The 17571-nt window shown below is 47.5% G+C and overlaps 10 non-coding genes and 1 pseudogene across 10 annotated transcripts; all 11 read left to right on the top strand.

The window, feature by feature from the left end:
• Positions 1-4072: 4072 nt before the first annotated feature.
• On the top strand, positions 4073-4266 carry LOC141197877 (U2 spliceosomal RNA). The gene has a single exon (XR_012269903.1). It is a non-coding gene; the product is annotated as a U2 spliceosomal RNA (small nuclear RNA).
• A 1115-nt stretch (positions 4267-5381) lies between these two features.
• On the top strand, positions 5382-5572 carry LOC141198080 (U2 spliceosomal RNA). The gene has a single exon (XR_012270044.1). It is a non-coding gene; the product is annotated as a U2 spliceosomal RNA (small nuclear RNA).
• Positions 5573-6687: 1115 nt separating this feature from the next.
• Positions 6688-6878, top strand: LOC141198488 (U2 spliceosomal RNA). The gene has a single exon (XR_012270437.1). It is a non-coding gene; the product is annotated as a U2 spliceosomal RNA (small nuclear RNA).
• Positions 6879-7993: 1115 nt separating this feature from the next.
• On the top strand, positions 7994-8184 carry LOC141198081 (U2 spliceosomal RNA). The gene has a single exon (XR_012270045.1). It is a non-coding gene; the product is annotated as a U2 spliceosomal RNA (small nuclear RNA).
• A 1115-nt stretch (positions 8185-9299) lies between these two features.
• Positions 9300-9391, top strand: LOC141198014 (U2 spliceosomal RNA; annotated as a pseudogene).
• Positions 9392-10185: 794 nt separating this feature from the next.
• LOC141197960 (U2 spliceosomal RNA) lies at positions 10186-10370 on the top strand. Its single transcript, XR_012269964.1, has one exon. It is a non-coding gene; the product is annotated as a U2 spliceosomal RNA (small nuclear RNA).
• A 1115-nt stretch (positions 10371-11485) lies between these two features.
• LOC141198082 (U2 spliceosomal RNA) lies at positions 11486-11676 on the top strand. The gene has a single exon (XR_012270046.1). It is a non-coding gene; the product is annotated as a U2 spliceosomal RNA (small nuclear RNA).
• A 1115-nt stretch (positions 11677-12791) lies between these two features.
• Positions 12792-12982, top strand: LOC141198083 (U2 spliceosomal RNA). The gene has a single exon (XR_012270047.1). It is a non-coding gene; the product is annotated as a U2 spliceosomal RNA (small nuclear RNA).
• Positions 12983-14097: 1115 nt separating this feature from the next.
• LOC141198084 (U2 spliceosomal RNA) lies at positions 14098-14288 on the top strand. Its single transcript, XR_012270048.1, has one exon. It is a non-coding gene; the product is annotated as a U2 spliceosomal RNA (small nuclear RNA).
• Positions 14289-15403: 1115 nt separating this feature from the next.
• Positions 15404-15594, top strand: LOC141198086 (U2 spliceosomal RNA). The gene has a single exon (XR_012270050.1). It is a non-coding gene; the product is annotated as a U2 spliceosomal RNA (small nuclear RNA).
• Positions 15595-16709: 1115 nt separating this feature from the next.
• Positions 16710-16900, top strand: LOC141198087 (U2 spliceosomal RNA). Its single transcript, XR_012270051.1, has one exon. It is a non-coding gene; the product is annotated as a U2 spliceosomal RNA (small nuclear RNA).
• Positions 16901-17571: the final 671 nt, after the last annotated feature.

A 17571-nucleotide genomic window follows, 5' to 3' on the forward strand; every position in this document is an offset into this window, starting at 1 on the left:
CACTCTCCCTCCCCAGACCATGGTAGCGGTGGAATTAACCTTTCCTCCACCCGCCGCTATCTATTCCGAGGAGGATTTTCCCCTTCTTGTCTCCCCAGTTCCAACCCGGGGAAAGAGGAAGGTGGAGGACAGCCCTGCTACTGAATCCTCCAAAAAGAAGATTCTGGATTTCGTAGGCGAAAAGGAGGATACCCTCCCTGAGCCAGAAGAGATGGAGCACATGGTTGAGACCCTGGTGGCCGAGCCAGAAGAGGAGGAACTGGTGGTCGCCGAGATCGAGGCCGCGCTGCTTGACCAGATGGAGGAAGAGGGCCTGCTGGTGATCCCGTCACCAGCAGTCAACACCGACGAGGGACCACCCGACCGGAGTGGTAACTAAGGTGTATTGCCTGCGCTAACTTTTTCTTTTTTCCCTACATGATGGCTAATATTAACTTATTTTCCATTAATGTCAGGAGCATCAAGGACAAGTTCAGACGTCAGACTATTTATGCCTTCCTTACTTCCCAGTTGTGTGATGTTTATATGTTGCAGGAATGTTCCCTTCCCTCCTCTAGGTCCTTCAAACATCTGGCCAGGGAGTGGTCCCACGGTCCATCCTACTGGTCCGGTGGGGGTGACTGCAAGTCTGCGGGGGTCGCAATTCTGATCGGGGGGGCGCATTCACGCTTGAGTCCGTCCAGGAGCTCATCTGCGGCAGGGCTCTTGTTGTAGATGGCAACTGGGCGGGAGAACCTGTCAGGTTCATCAACGTGTATGCGTCCCCACTGAAGAATGAGCGTTTGGAGCTTTTCCAGACCCTGCGGCTTCAGCTTGCCACCACCAGGACCTTAGTGATGGCCGGGGATTTCAACTGCCCCATCGAGGAGGACGGTCGTAGTTCTGGCACATCTGCCAAGTTGGACATCACGTCCAAGCTGCTCATCGAGATGGTAACCGAGGCCTCTCTTCAGGACGTGGTGGGCTCCATGGGGAGAGGCTCCACGAACTATTCGTGGAGCCGACCTGATGGCTCACTCCGCTCCAGGATTGACTTTGTGTTCACCTCTCGGGCAGTCAGGCAGAGTAGGCACTCGATGGTCTCCTGCTTCTTCTCCGACCACAGAGCCATTCACTTACAAGGTGTCCTCGGCGACGGTTTTCCGTCCGGCCCCGGCTCCTGGAAGCTGAATTGTGCTCTGCTGGCTCAGGATGAAGTCGTGGAGGAGCTGAGAGCAGCCTACGCAATGTGGCAGTCCTACAAGGGTAGCTTCCAAACAGTCTCTGATTGGTGGGAATATGTTAAACTTGAGTTTCGCTGTTTCTTTCAGGCCAAGGGTCGACAACAGGCGTGTGAGAAGAGGAGGGACTTCAGAGGGCTGCAGCGCGAGCTGCGGTCGCTGCAGGACCTTCTTCACTGCGGCTGGGACGTGAGGGAGGAGCTGGAGGAGACCAAGAAGAGCCTGAAAACGCACTTTGAGGAGGAGTCCAAGCGAATCATCTTCCGTTCCAAAGTGGAGAATCTGGAGAAGGGTGAGAAATGTAACTCATTCTTTTTCAGGAAACTTCATGCCGGTCACACGCCCCTGAACGAGCTGCGAGACGAGAGCGGAAACATGCGACGTGGGAAGGAGGACGTGATGAGGGTCGTCAGCGACTTCTACAGCGAACTCTACTCCCACAAGACTACCGACCCCGACGCTGCTGATAAGTTCCTGTCAGGTATCACTAACCATCTTGATCCTGCAGGCACGGCAGCCTTGGACAAACCTCTGATGGTGGGCGAATTGCTCTCTGCCGCTAAATCCTTTAGGACCGGCAGGACCCCGGGCAGTGATGGTCTTCCAGCGGAGCTCTATGTAGCGCTGGGAGACCTCATCTGTCCGGACCTGTTGGACCTGTACGAGGAGATGGTGGTGGAGGGTAGAATGCCTCCATCTTTGAGGGAAGGAATGGTCACGATCCTGTACAAGCGGAAGGGAGAGAGGTGCGACCTGAGGAATTGGCGTCCCATCACTCTGCTCAACATGGACTACAAGATCCTGGCCAAGACGATGGCGACACGACTTAAGACGGTCATCGGACGGATCATCCAACCGGACCAGACCTGCGGCATCCCTGGACGTCGCATCGCAGACAGCCTCGCTCTCGTGCGGGACACGGTCGAGTACATCAAGGTCCGCCGCGCACACGCGGCCCTGGTCTCCTTGGATCAGGAGAAGGCCTTCGACCGGGTTTCCCACGAGTTCATGGGCCGAGCTCTGCACCGGTTAGGTTTGGGTAACATGTTTTGTTCGTATGTCCGTCTGATGTATTTTGATATCCACAGCTCGGTGTTGGTGAACGGCTGGAAGACTGACCCCTTCCCTGTCCTCTCTGGGGTCAGACAAGGCTGCCCTCTATCACCTCTTCTTTTTGTTTGTGTTATAGAACTCTTCGCAGAGGCTATCCGGCAGAATGGAGAGATCAGAGGGATCACCGCACCGGGTCCGGGACGACACGAGGTCAAGTGCTCGCTCTACATGGACGACGTCACCGTCTTCTGCGCTGATCGTGGTTCAGTCGACGCCCTCGTCCAGACGTGTGAGAGGTTCGGCCGGGCTTCAGGGGCCAAAGTCAACTGCAGGAAGTCGGAAGCCATGCTCTTCGGGGATTGGCAGCCGGCCTCCTCCGCCCCCTTCCCCTTCAACATTCAACCGGATTTCCTCAAGGTGCTGGGAGTCTGGTTCGGGAAGGAAGGAGCGGCCCTCAAGTCCTGGCAAGAACGCTTGGCCAAGGTGAAGCAACGGATCGGACTCTGGAGCCTCAGACACCTCACTTGTGAGGGTAAGGCACTCGTCCTGCGTAATGAGGTCCTGCCCGTCTTGCAGTACACGGCGCAGGCCTGGCCCCCACACGTCACTGTGTGCAGGGCCATTACCAGGACAGTGTTTCACTTTGTCTGGGGATCCAAGATGGACAGAGTCAGGCGGGCTGTCATGTACAAGGAGCCTCGCAAGGGTGGGAAGGGCGTTCCAGATATCCCCACCCTCCTGCGATCCTCTTTTGTGTGTGATTGTGTCCGCCGGACTTTGCAAGTCAAGAATGGCTCCGCGGGCAGGTCCATGTCTCGCTTCTTCCTGCTTCCTCTTTGGAGGCGACTCGGCTGGGACAAGTGGGACAGCTCCTTCCCCTACAACTGGACGATGCCATGGTTCTACGGAGACGTCGTTCGATTTGTGGGGGAGCATCAACTGGAGGGACTCAAGCCCGACTTGTGGAAGCCCAAAACTATCCACAAGCTAATCAGAGCCAAGGATGACGTGGAGAACATCACAGGACTTCACCAGGACACGCTGGAGACTGTGTGGACAAATGTGTCGTCTGACAGGCTGACCAACGGGCACAAGGACTTGTCGTGGATGGCGATTCAGGGCGGACTGCCCGTCCGGTCATTCATGCATGCCCGGAACCTGTGCAAGACCCGGTACTGCCCAAGGTGCCCCTTCGTGGAGGAAACATCTTTGCACACTTTTTGGGACTGCGGATTTGCACAGCGCCTATTGACTGCACTTGAGGACGACCTGAGGAACTCTGTCCCCAGGGCGAGCCTATCGCACCATTCTGTGCTTTACGGACTCTTCCCTGGGGTTCATACCGTCGGAGCCATCCAGGAGGCTTGGCGCCTTATGAACTGCTTCAAGGATGCCGTTTGGGTCGCCAGGAACCGGCTCATCTTGAGGAGGGAGAGGATGTCCATCCAGGACTGCCGCAGGCTGATCCACAGCCTGCTCAGAGACTATTCCATCATGGACGGTCCGGAGGACGAGGACGAGGACTAAACCCCTCCTCCCCCTCTCCCCTTATGTGTCTTGTCTTTCAATAAAGCTTCGGGCCTGTGATTTTCCCCTCCCCATCCCCTTTTTCCCAATCCCCATCCCTTATCACGGTTCGTCGTACTATATTGATTGACATGCTTTTTCTTTCAGATTGAGTGTTTTGTGTAGCATAGGGGTGTGATGTGTCTAGTTAGTGCGTCGTATCCTCATGCTATGTAAATATGATGTAGAATTCTGTGTGTACTGGGCTGCGGCACTGTACACTGTCTGTTAACTTATTTTTTGTGCTAATAAAAGATATATTCAATCAAAAAAATCTGTTCTTATCAGTTTAATATCTGATACGTCCCCTATCTGGGGACCATATATTAAATGGATTTTTAGAACAGGGAGATGGAAAAAGAGCTTGCTCTGTCCACTCCACGCATTGACCTGGTATTGCAGTATCTCCAGGACCGGTGCACCCCTTCTTTAATGCAGTTTCTAAAATCAGAAAGAATTGAATTCAATGTTTTTTGTTCATTTTGCTTGTTTGTCGGATTTTGGGATGGACTCCTTGGCTTTGCTTTTCTTCTCCTCATTGGATTTTTCATGTTCAAAGTTGCAGAAGCCAGATTACAAGCTCATTTTGGTTCAACTTCAGCAACTGTGCATTGCATTGCCATGTAATGTGATGCAATGCTATCTTTCTAGCTCTCCCTTTTTACTTCCTTTTGGATAAACAGACATATTAGGCAAGCATTTTGGAGCTTTCACCTAAATAACTACAGGTGGTGAGATAAGCTGCACAATATAATTGACCTTTCAGTATATTGTTGCACACACACCATCTATTTAGCAAATGCCCTTGTTATCAACAGCAGCCTTTTAAACTCACCTGAGCTAACAGGTATGTGCGCTGGTTACTCTGCTGCGCTTAAAATTTCTTTTTTGGTTTGCTACAATGCCTTTTCTGAAACGTTGTCTCCTTCTGCTGGAACACTGACTTCTTTCATTTAATGCCTGCAGACTATAAAAGAGAACCCAACCCAAAAAGTTTGGTTGATTAGTCTGTGGCATTCTGTTAAACTGTTGCTTATGGCGGTCTCTGTGAGCTTCTCAGCGACATTCAGCCAGCCAGGTATCCTGCCTGCAGTAGATGGAATATGGCAATGGAACGCTGGCTGCGCGTGTCATAATAGGCTCTGAGCCTTTATATACCTGTGCACAGCAGCAGCCACCTTCAGTCTGCTGCTGGACAGCCAGCAGCAGCAGCAGCAGGAGAGGTATGTAATCAGGAGCCCTCCTGCTAAGGGTAGACAGCTGCTCGTTCCACCCCACCCCCCGCCTTAATTGGTTCTCCTCCCTTCCAACGGTGTTGAGGCGGGTGGGAACAGCAGGGGGTGAAGGTGCTGTGTTTAAAGAGGTGGAGTTATGCAGATCTAAAACGCGTGGATTGCAGCAGCAGCAAGCCGAAAAGTGCAGGCATGTAAGGGATCTAGAGGTTGACAACATGTCTTCTTAACGGGAGTCCAGGAGCTCATCTCCACAAATGGACTTTTCAGGATCCTTGGGTGGCTCCGTAGTTTGAAACCAATTCTGGTTATCGCTTCTCGGCCTTTTGGCTAAGATCAAGTGTAGTATCTGTTCTTATCAGTTTAATATCTGATACGTCCCCTATCTGGGGACCATATATTAAATGGATTTTTAGAACAGGGAGATGGAAAAAGAGCTTGCTCTGTCCACTCCACGCATTGACCTGGTATTGCAGTATCTCCAGGACCGGTGCACCCCTTCTTTAATGCAGTTTCTAAAATCAGAAAGAATTGAATTCAATGTTTTTTGTTCATTTTGCTTGTTTGTCGGATTTTGGGATGGACTCTTTGGCTTTGCTTTTCTTCTCCTCATTGGATTTTTCATGTTCAAAGTTGCAGAAGCCAGATTACAAGCTCATTTTGGTTCAACTTCAGCAACTGTGCATTGCATTGCCATGTAATGTGATGCAATGCTATCTTTCTAGCTCTCCCTTTTTACTTCCTTTTGGATAAACAGACATATTAGGCAAGCATTTTGGAGCTTTCACCTAAATAACTACAGGTGGTGAGATAAGCTGCACAATATAATTGACCTTTCAGTATATTGTTGCACACACACCATCTATTTAGCAAATGCCCTTGTTATCAACAGCAGCCTTTTAAACTCACCTGAGCTAACAGGTATGTGCGCTGGTTACTCTGCTGCGCTTAAAATTTCTTTTTTGGTTTGCTACAATGCCTTTTCTGAAACGTTGTCTCCTTCTGCTGGAACACTGACTTCTTTCATTTAATGCCTGCAGACTATAAAAGAGAACCCAACCCAAAAAGTTTGGTTGATTAGTCTGTGGCATTCTGTTAAACTGTTGCTTATGGCGGTCTCTGTGAGCTTCTCAGCGACATTCAGCCAGCCAGGTATCCTGCCTGCAGTAGATGGAATGTGGCAATGGAACGCTGGCTGCGCGTGTCATAATAGGCTCTGAGCCTTTATATACCTGTGCACAGCAGCAGCCACCTTCAGTCTGCTGCTGGACAGCCAGCAGCAGCAGCAGCAGGAGAGGTATGTAATCAGGAGCCCTCCTGCTAAGGGTAGACAGCTGCTCGTTCCACCCCACCCCCCGCCTTAATTGGTTCTCCTCCCTTCCAACGGTGTTGAGGCGGGTGGGAACAGCAGGGGGTGAAGGTGCTGTGTTTAAAGAGGTGGAGTTATGCAGATCTAAAACGCGTGGATTGCAGCAGCAGCAAGCCGAAAAGTGCAGGCATGTAAGGGATCTAGAGGTTGACAACATGTCTTCTTAACGGGAGTCCAGGAGCTCATCTCCACAAATGGACTTTTCAGGATCCTTGGGTGGCTCCGTAGTTTGAAACCAATTCTGGTTATCGCTTCTCGGCCTTTTGGCTAAGATCAAGTGTAGTATCTGCTCTTATCAGTTTAATATCTGATACGTCCCCTATCTGGGGACCATATATTAAATGGATTTTTAGAACAGGGAGATGGAAAAAGAGCTTGCTCTGTCCACTCCACGCATTGACCTGGTATTGCAGTATCTCCAGGACCGGTGCACCCCTTCTTTAATGCAGTTTCTAAAATCAGAAAGAATTGAATTCAATGTTTTTTGTTCATTTTGCTTGTTTGTCGGATTTTGGGATGGACTCTTTGGCTTTGCTTTTCTTCTCCTCATTGGATTTTTCATGTTCAAAGTTGCAGAAGCCAGATTACAAGCTCATTTTGGTTCAACTTCAGCAACTGTGCATTGCATTGCCATGTAATGTGATGCAATGCTATCTTTCTAGCTCTCCCTTTTTACTTCCTTTTGGATAAACAGACATATTAGGCAAGCATTTTGGAGCTTTCACCTAAATAACTACAGGTGGTGAGATAAGCTGCACAATATAATTGACCTTTCAGTATATTGTTGCACACACACCATCTATTTAGCAAATGCCCTTGTTATCAACAGCAGCCTTTTAAACTCACCTGAGCTAACAGGTATGTGCGCTGGTTACTCTGCTGCGCTTAAAATTTCTTTTTTGGTTTGCTACAATGCCTTTTCTGAAACGTTGTCTCCTTCTGCTGGAACACTGACTTCTTTCATTTAATGCCTGCAGACTATAAAAGAGAACCCAACCCAAAAAGTTTGGTTGATTAGTCTGTGGCATTCTGTTAAACTGTTGCTTATGGCGGTCTCTGTGAGCTTCTCAGCGACATTCAGCCAGCCAGGTATCCTGCCTGCAGTAGATGGAATGTGGCAATGGAACGCTGGCTGCGCGTGTCATAATAGGCTCTGAGCCTTTATATACCTGTGCACAGCAGCAGCCACCTTCAGTCTGCTGCTGGACAGCCAGCAGCAGCAGCAGCAGGAGAGGTATGTAATCAGGAGCCCTCCTGCTAAGGGTAGACAGCTGCTCGTTCCACCCCACCCCCCGCCTTAATTGGTTCTCCTCCCTTCCAACGGTGTTGAGGCAGGTGGGAACAGCAGGGGGTGAAGGTGCTGTGTTTAAAGAGGTGGAGTTATGCAGATCTAAAACGCGTGGATTGCAGCAGCAGCAAGCCGAAAAGTGCAGGCATGTAAGGGATCTAGAGGTTGACAACATGTCTTCTTAACGGGAGTCCAGGAGCTCATCTCCACAAATGGACTTTTCAGGATCCTTGGGTGGCTCCGTAGTTTGAAACCAATTCTGGTTATCGCTTCTCGGCCTTTTGGCTAAGATCAAGTGTAGTATCTGTTCTTATCAGTTTAATATCTGATACGTCCCCTATCTGGGGACCATATATTAAATGGATTTTTAGAACAGGGAGATGGAAAAAGAGCTTGCTCTGTCCACTCCACGCATTGACCTGGTATTGCAGTATCTCCAGGACCGGTGCACCCCTTCTTTAATGCAGTTTCTAAAATCAGAAAGAATTGAATTCAATGTTTTTTGTTCATTTTGCTTGTTTGTCGGATTTTGGGATGGACTCTTTGGCTTTGCTTTTCTTCTCCTCATTGGATTTTTCATGTTCAAAGTTGCAGAAGCCAGATTACAAGCTCATTTTGGTTCAACTTCAGCAACTGTGCATTGCATTGCCATGTAATGTGATGCAATGCTATCTTTCTAGCTCTCCCTTTTTACTTCCTTTTGGATAAACAGACATATTAGGCAAGCATTTTGGAGCTTTCACCTAAATAACTACAGGTGGTGAGATAAGCTGCACAATATAATTGACCTTTCAGTATATTGTTGCACACACACCATCTATTTAGCAAATGCCCTTGTTATCAACAGCAGCCTTTTAAACTCACCTGAGCTAACAGGTATGTGCGCTGGTTACTCTGCTGCGCTTAAAATTTCTTTTTTGGTTTGCTACAATGCCTTTTCTGAAACGTTGTCTCCTTCTGCTGGAACACTGACTTCTTTCATTTAATGCCTGCAGACTATAAAAGAGAACCCAACCCAAAAAGTTTGGTTGATTAGTCTGTGGCATTCTGTTAAACTGTTGCTTATGGCGGTCTCTGTGAGCTTCTCAGCGACATTCAGCCAGCCAGGTATCCTGCCTGCAGTAGATGGAATGTGGCAATGGAACGCTGGCTGCGCGTGTCATAATAGGCTCTGAGCCTTTATATACCTGTGCACAGCAGCAGCCACCTTCAGTCTGCTGCTGGACAGCCAGCAGCAGCAGCAGCAGGAGAGGTATGTAATCAGGAGCCCTCCTGCTAAGGGTAGACAGCTGCTCGTTCCACCCCACCCCCCGCCTTAATTGGTTCTCCTCCCTTCCAACGGTGTTGAGGCGGGTGGGAACAGCAGGGGGTGAAGGTGCTGTGTTTAAAGAGGTGGAGTTATGCAGATCTAAAACGCGTGGATTGCAGCAGCAGCAAGCCGAAAAGTGCAGGCATGTAAGGGATCTAGAGGTTGACAACATGTCTTCTTAACGGGAGTCCAGGAGCTCATCTCCACAAATGGACTTTTCAGGATCCTTGGGTGGCTCCGTAGTTTGAAACCAATTCTGGTTATCGCTTCTCGGCCTTTTGGCTAAGATCAAGTGTAGTATCTTTCGAAAAGGCGGTTTTGGATGTTGGCCGCCCTAGTAGATTGATACATTATGCACACTGAGGTTTAGGCGCTTGTTAGTACGCCAGGTGGCTAATATAGTCATCTGGTGGAAAGCATGGCCCCCCAGGATCGACGCCATTGGGCCGGGGAAGATCGAAAGCCCGAAGTGTGAAGTGCCCCAGGAGTGGTGACCCTGGGGTGCCTTAACTCACTGGGATTGGGAACCCCACTTGAGTTTATGGCACATTTGCACAAGCACTTCAAATTTTCTTTCTTCGCACACACCCTTATTCCGGGCCTTCAGGCCTTAGGATGGGGAATTTTTCAATTCCCGGTCGAAGGTCCGGGCAGTATTATACTGTGAAACCTTCACTATTTATTTAATTTCTTTGTCACTGTGTGTCCACTTATTCACGTGTGTCACGTCCTACTAGGATTTTGTCGGGATGCGGTTCCCTTACGGGTTCCTCTCTTGGCAGGTCTAGGGGGGGAGTGTGTGGCCATCAGGTTCCGCTCCCCCCTGAACCCCCCTGGCTCTCCTCTTTCGGGAGGAGAGCGTTGTTGGCTCCCCTCTTCTGGGAGGGGAGCACAGTCTTTGGCTCCCAGTGCCTTGCTCGGGTGAGAACTCGGGCAGGTGCTGGGGGTAAGATTGGGTCGCCTCTGGCTTCGGCTGGAGGTGGCTTTTTGTCCCTGTTCCTCGCTGTGGCCTTTTGGCTCGGAGGGACGGGGAATGGTTTGGGGGACCCTTCTCCTTTTGGAGAGGGTTTCAAGAAGACCAGCATCCTAGTGCACTTTTTTTGTGGCACTTGTCACTTTTTAAAGCGCACTCGGGTTTTGTACACGAATTCGGGCTTTCGATAAAAAAAAAAAAAAAAAATCTGTTCTTATCAGTTTAATATCTGATACGTCCCCTATCTGGGGACCATATATTAAATGGATTTTTAGAACAGGGAGATGGAAAAAGAGCTTGCTCTGTCCACTCCACGCATTGACCTGGTATTGCAGTATCTCCAGGACCGGTGCACCCCTTCTTTAATGCAGTTTCTAAAATCAGAAAGAATTGAATTCAATGTTTTTTGTTCATTTTGCTTGTTTGTCGGATTTTGGGATGGACTCTTTGGCTTTGCTTTTCTTCTCCTCATTGGATTTTTCATGTTAAAAGTTGCAGAAGCCAGATTACAAGCTCATTTTGGTTCAACTTCAGCAACTGTGCATTGCATTGCCATGTAATGTGATGCAATGCTATCTTTCTAGCTCTCCCTTTTTACTTCCTTTTGGATAAACAGACATATTAGGCAAGCATTTTGGAGCTTTCACCTAAATAACTACAGGTGGTGAGATAAGCTGCACAATATAATTGACCTTTCAGTATATTGTTGCACACACACCATCTATTTAGCAAATGCCCTTGTTATCAACAGCAGCCTTTTAAACTCACCTGAGCTAACAGGTATGTGCGCTGGTTACTCTGCTGCGCTTAAAATTTCTTTTTTGGTTTGCTACAATGCCTTTTCTGAAACATTGTCTCCTTCTGCTGGAACACTGACTTCTTTCATTTAATGCCTGCAGACTATAAAAGAGAACCCAACCCAAAAAGTTTGGTTGATTAGTCTGTGGCATTCTGTTAAACTGTTGCTTATGGCGGTCTCTGTGAGCTTCTCAGCGACATTCAGCCAGCCAGGTATCCTGCCTGCAGTAGATGGAATGTGGCAATGGAACGCTGGCTGCGCGTGTCATAATAGGCTCTGAGCCTTTATATACCTGTGCACAGCAGCAGCCACCTTCAGTCTGCTGCTGGACAGCCAGCAGCAGCAGCAGCAGGAGAGGTATGTAATCAAGAGCCCTCCTGCTAAGGGTAGACAGCTGCTCGTTCCACCCCACCCCCCGCCTTAATTGGTTCTCCTCCCTTCCAACGGTGTTGAGGCGGGTGGGAACAGCAGGGGGTGAAGGTGCTGTGTTTAAAGAGGTGGAGTTATGCAGATCTAAAACGCGTGGATTGCAGCAGCAGCAAGCCGAAAAGTGCAGGCATGTAAGGGATCTAGAGGTTGACAACATGTCTTCTTAACGGGAGTCCAGGAGCTCATCTCCACAAATGGACTTTTCAGGATCCTTGGGTGGCTCCGTAGTTTGAAACCAATTCTGGTTATCGCTTCTCGGCCTTTTGGCTAAGATCAAGTGTAGTATCTGTTCTTATCAGTTTAATATCTGATACGTCCCCTATCTGGGGACCATATATTAAATGGATTTTTAGAACAGGGAGATGGAAAAAGAGCTTGCTCTGTCCACTCCACGCATTGACCTGGTATTGCAGTATCTCCAGGACCGGTGCACCCCTTCTTTAATGCAGTTTCTAAAATCAGAAAGAATTGAATTCAATGTTTTTTGTTCATTTTGCTTGTTTGTCGGATTTTGGGATGGACTCTTTGGCTTTGCTTTTCTTCTCCTCATTGGATTTTTCATGTTCAAAGTTGCAGAAGCCAGATTACAAGCTCATTTTCGTTCAACTTCAGCAACTGTGCATTGCATTGCCATGTAATGTGATGCAATGCTATCTTTCTAGCTCTCCCTTTTTACTTCCTTTTGGATAAACAGACATATTAGGCAAGCATTTTGGAGCTTTCACCTAAATAACTACAGGTGGTGAGATAAGCTGCACAATATAATTGACCTTTCAGTATATTGTTGCACACACACCATCTATTTAGCAAATGCCCTTGTTATCAACAGCAGCCTTTTAAACTCACCTGAGCTAACAGGTATGTGCGCTGGTTACTCTGCTGCGCTTAAAATTTCTTTTTTGGTTTGCTACAATGCCTTTTCTGAAACGTTGTCTCCTTCTGCTGGAACACTGACTTCTTTCATTTAATGCCTGCAGACTATAAAAGAGAACCCAACCCAAAAAGTTTGGTTGATTAGTCTGTGGCATTCTGTTAAACTGTTGCTTATGGCGGTCTCTGTGAGCTTCTCAGCGACATTCAGCCAGCCAGGTATCCTGCCTGCAGTAGATGGAATGTGGCAATGGAACGCTGGCTGCGCGTGTCATAATAGGCTCTGAGCCTTTATATACCTGTGCACAGCAGCAGCCACCTTCAGTCTGCTGCTGGACAGCCAGCAGCAGCAGCAGCAGGAGAGGTATGTAATCAGGAGCCCTCCTGCTAAGGGTAGACAGCTGCTCGTTCCACCCCACCCCCCGCCTTAATTGGTTCTCCTCCCTTCCAACGGTGTTGAGGCGGGTGGGAACAGCAGGGGGTGAAGGTGCTGTGTTTAAAGAGGTGGAGTTATGCAGATCTAAAACGCGTGGATTGCAGCAGCAGCAAGCCGAAAAGTGCAGGCATGTAAGGGATCTAGAGGTTGACAACATGTCTTCTTAACGGGAGTCCAGGAGCTCATCTCCACAAATGGACTTTTCAGGATCCTTGGGTGGCTCCATAGTTTGAAACCAATTCTGGTTATCGCTTCTCGGCCTTTTGGCTAAGATCAAGTGTAGTATCTGTTCTTATCAGTTTAATATCTGATACGTCCCCTATCTGGGGACCATATATTAAATGGATTTTTAGAACAGGGAGATGGAAAAAGAGCTTGCTCTGTCCACTCCACGCATTGACCTGGTATTGCAGTATCTCCAGGACCGGTGCACCCCTTCTTTAATGCAGTTTCTAAAATCAGAAAGAATTGAATTCAATGTTTATTGTTCATTTTGCTTGTTTGTCGGATTTTGGGATGGACTCTTTGGCTTTGCTTTTCTTCTCCTCATTGGATTTTTCATGTTCAAAGTTGCAGAAGCCAGATTACAAGCTCATTTTGGTTCAACTTCAGCAACTGTGCATTGCATTGCCATGTAATGTGATGCAATGCTATCTTTCTAGCTCTCCCTTTTTACTTCCTTTTGGATAAACAGACATATTAGGCAAGCATTTTGGAGCTTTCACCTAAATAACTACAGGTGGTGAGATAAGCTGCACAATATAATTGACCTTTCAGTATATTGTTGCACACACACCATCTATTTAGCAAATGCCCTTGTTATCAACAGCAGCCTTTTAAACTCACCTGAGCTAACAGGTATGTGCGCTGGTTACTCTGCTGCGCTTAAAATTTATTTTTTGGTTTGCTACAATGCCTTTTCTGAAACGTTGTCTCCTTCTGCTGGAACACTGACTTCTTTCATTTAATGCCTGCAGACTATAAAAGAGAACCCAACCCAAAAAGTTTGGTTGATTAGTCTGTGGCATTCTGTTAAACTGTTGCTTATGGCGGTCTCTGTGAGCTTCTCAGCGACATTCAGCCAGCCAGGTATCCTGCCTGCAGTAGATGGAATGTGGCAATGGAACGCTGGCTGTGCGTGTCATAATAGGCTCTGAGCCTTTATATACCTGTGCACAGCAGCAGCCACCTTCAGTCTGCTGCTGGACAGCCAGCAGCAGCAGCAGCAGGAGAGGTATGTAATCAGGAGCCCTCCTGCTAAGGGTAGACAGCTGCTCGTTCCACCCCACCCCCCGCCTTAATTGGTTCTCCTCCCTTCCAACGGTGTTGAGGCGGGTGGGAACAGCAGGGGGTGAAGGTGCTGTGTTTAAAGAGGTGGAGTTATGCAGATCTAAAACGCGTGGATTGCAGCAGCAGCAAGCCGAAAAGTGCAGGCATGTAAGGGATCTAGAGGTTGAAAACATGTCTTCTTAACGGGAGTCCAGGAGCTCATCTCCACAAATGGACTTTTCAGGATCCTTGGGTGGCTCCGTAGTTTGAAACCAATTCTGGTTATCGCTTCTCGGCCTTTTGGCTAAGATCAAGTGTAGTATCTGTTCTTATCAGTTTAATATCTGATACGTCCCCTATCTGGGGACCATATATTAAATGGATTTTTAGAACAGGGAGATGGAAAAAGAGCTTGCTCTGTCCACTCCACGCATTGACCTGGTATTGCAGTATCTCCAGGACCGGTGCACCCCTTCTTTAATGCAGTTTCTAAAATCAGAAAGAATTGAATTCAATGTTTTTTGTTCATTTTGCTTGTTTGTCGGATTTTGGGATGGACTCTTTGGCTTTGCTTTTCTTCTCCTCATTGGATTTTTCATGTTCAAAGTTGCAGAAGCCAGATTACAAGCTCATTTTCGTTCAACTTCAGCAACTGTGCATTGCATTGCCATGTAATGTGATGCAATGCTATCTTTCTAGCTCTCCCTTTTTACTTCCTTTTGGATAAACAGACATATTAGGCAAGCATTTTGGAGCTTTCACCTAAATAACTACAGGTGGTGAGATAAGCTGCACAATATAATTGACCTTTCAGTATATTGTTGCACACACACCATCTATTTAGCAAATGCCCTTGTTATCAACAGCAGCCTTTTAAACTCACCTGAGCTAACAGGTATGTGCGCTGGTTACTCTGCTGCGCTTAAAATTTCTTTTTTGGTTTGCTACAATGCCTTTTCTGAAACGTTGTCTCCTTCTGCTGGAACACTGACTTCTTTCATTTAATGCCTGCAGACTATAAAAGAGAACCCAACCCAAAAAGTTTGGTTGATTAGTCTGTGGCATTCTGTTAAACTGTTGCTTATGGCGGTCTCTGTGAGCTTCTCAGCGACATTCAGCCAGCCAGGTATCCTGCCTGCAGTAGATGGAATGTGGCAATGGAACGCTGGCTGCGCGTGTCATAATAGGCTCTGAGCCTTTATATACCTGTGCACAGCAGCAGCCACCTTCAGTCTGCTGCTGGACAGCCAGCAGCAGCAGCAGCAGGAGAGGTATGTAATCAGGAGCCCTCCTGCTAAGGGTAGACAGCTGCTCGTTCCACCCCACCCCCCGCCTTAATTGGTTCTCCTCCCTTCCAACGGTGTTGAGGCGGGTGGGAACAGCAGGGGGTGAAGGTGCTGTGTTTAAAGAGGTGGAGTTATGCAGATCTAAAACGCGTGGATTGCAGCAGCAGCAAGCCGAAAAGTGCAGGCATGTAAGGGATCTAGAGGTTGACAACATGTCTTCTTAACGGGAGTCCAGGAGCTCATCTCCACAAATGGACTTTTCAGGATCCTTGGGTGGCTCCATAGTTTGAAACCAATTCTGGTTATCGCTTCTCGGCCTTTTGGCTAAGATCAAGTGTAGTATCTGTTCTTATCAGTTTAATATCTGATACGTCCCCTATCTGGGGACCATATATTAAATGGATTTTTAGAACAGGGAGATGGAAAAAGAGCTTGCTCTGTCCACTCCACGCATTGACCTGGTATTGCAGTATCTCCAGGACCGGTGCACCCCTTCTTTAATGCAGTTTCTAAAATCAGAAAGAATTGAATTCAATGTTTATTGTTCATTTTGCTTGTTTGTCGGATTTTGGGATGGACTCTTTGGCTTTGCTTTTCTTCTCCTCATTGGATTTTTCATGTTCAAAGTTGCAGAAGCCAGATTACAAGCTCATTTTGGTTCAACTTCAGCAACTGTGCATTGCATTGCCATGTAATGTGATGCAATGCTATCTTTCTAGCTCTCCCTTTTTACTTCCTTTTGGATAAACAGACATATTAGGCAAGCATTTTGGAGCTTTCACCTAAATAACTACAGGTGGTGAGATAAGCTGCACAATATAATTGACCTTTCAGTATATTGTTGCACACACACCATCTATTTAGCAAATGCCCTTGTTATCAACAGCAGCCTTTTAAACTCACCTGAGCTAACAGGTATGTGCGCTGGTTACTCTGCTGCGCTTAAAATTTATTTTTTGGTTTGCTACAATGCCTTTTCTGAAACGTTGTCTCCTTCTGCTGGAACACTGACTTCTTTCATTTAATGCCTGCAGACTATAAAAGAGAACCCAACCCAAAAAGTTTGGTTGATTAGTCTGTGGCATTCTGTTAAACTGTTGCTTATGGCGGTCTCTGTGAGCTTCTCAGCGACATTCAGCCAGCCAGGTATCCTGCCTGCAGTAGATGGAATGTGGCAATGGAACGCTGGCTGTGCGTGTCATAATAGGCTCTGAGCCTTTATATACCTGTGCACAGCAGCAGCCACCTTCAGTCTGCTGCTGGACAGCCAGCAGCAGCAGCAGCAGGAGAGGTATGTAATCAGGAGCCCTCCTGCTAAGGGTAGACAGCTGCTCGTTCCACCCCACCCCCCGCCTTAATTGGTTCTCCTCCCTTCCAACGGTGTTGAGGCGGGTGGGAACAGCAGGGGGTGAAGGTGCTGTGTTTAAAGAGGTGGAGTTATGCAGATCTAAAACGCGTGGATTGCAGCAGCAGCAAGCCGAAAAGTGCAGGCATGTAAGGGATCTAGAGGTTGACAACATGTCTTCTTAACGGGAGTCCAGGAGCTCATCTCCACAAATGGACTTTTCAGGATCCTTGGGTGGCTCCGTAGTTTGAAACCAATTCTGGTTATCGCTTCTCGGCCTTTTGGCTAAGATCAAGTGTAGTATCTGTTCTTATCAGTTTAATATCTGATACGTCCCCTATCTGGGGACCATATATTAAATGGATTTTTAGAACAGGGAGATGGAAAAAGAGCTTGCTCTGTCCACTCCACGCATTGACCTGGTATTGCAGTATCTCCAGGACCGGTGCACCCCTTCTTTAATGCAGTTTCTAAAATCAGAAAGAATTGAATTCAATGTTTTTTGTTCATTTTGCTTGTTTGTCGGATTTTGGGATGGACTCTTTGGCTTTGCTTTTCTTCTCCTCATTGGATTCTTCATGTTCAAAGTTGCAGAAGCCAGATTACAAGCTCATTTTGGTTCAACTTCAGCAACTGTGCATTGCATTGCCATGTAATGTGATGCAATGCTATCTTTCTAGCTCTCCCTTTTTACTTCCTTTTGGATAAACAGACATATTAGGCAAGCATTTTGGAGCTTTCACCTAAATAACTACAGGTGGTGAGATAAGCTGCACAATATAATTGACCTTTCAGTATATTGTTGCACACACACCATCTATTTAGCAAATGCCCTTGTTATCAACAGCAGCCTTTTAAATTCACCTGAGCTAACAGGTATGTGCGCTGGTTACTCTGCTGCGCTTAAAATTTCTTTTTTGGTTTGCTACAATGCCTTTTCTGAAACGTTGTCTCCTTCTGCTGGAACACTGACTTCTTTCATTTAATGCCTGCAGACTATAAAAGAGAACCCAACCCAAAAAGTTTGGTTGATTAGTCTGTGGCATTCTGTTAAACTGTTGCTTATGGCGGTCTCTGTGAGCTTCTCAGCGACATTCAGCCAGCCAGGTATCCTGCCTGCAGTAGAT

The sequence above is a fragment of the Phyllobates terribilis genome, unplaced genomic scaffold (assembly GCF_046119375.1).
Source record: "Phyllobates terribilis strain yellow unplaced genomic scaffold, ASM4611937v1 Scaffold_94__1_contigs__length_6153435, whole genome shotgun sequence".
Classification (NCBI taxonomy): Eukaryota; Metazoa; Chordata; class Amphibia; order Anura; family Dendrobatidae; genus Phyllobates; species Phyllobates terribilis.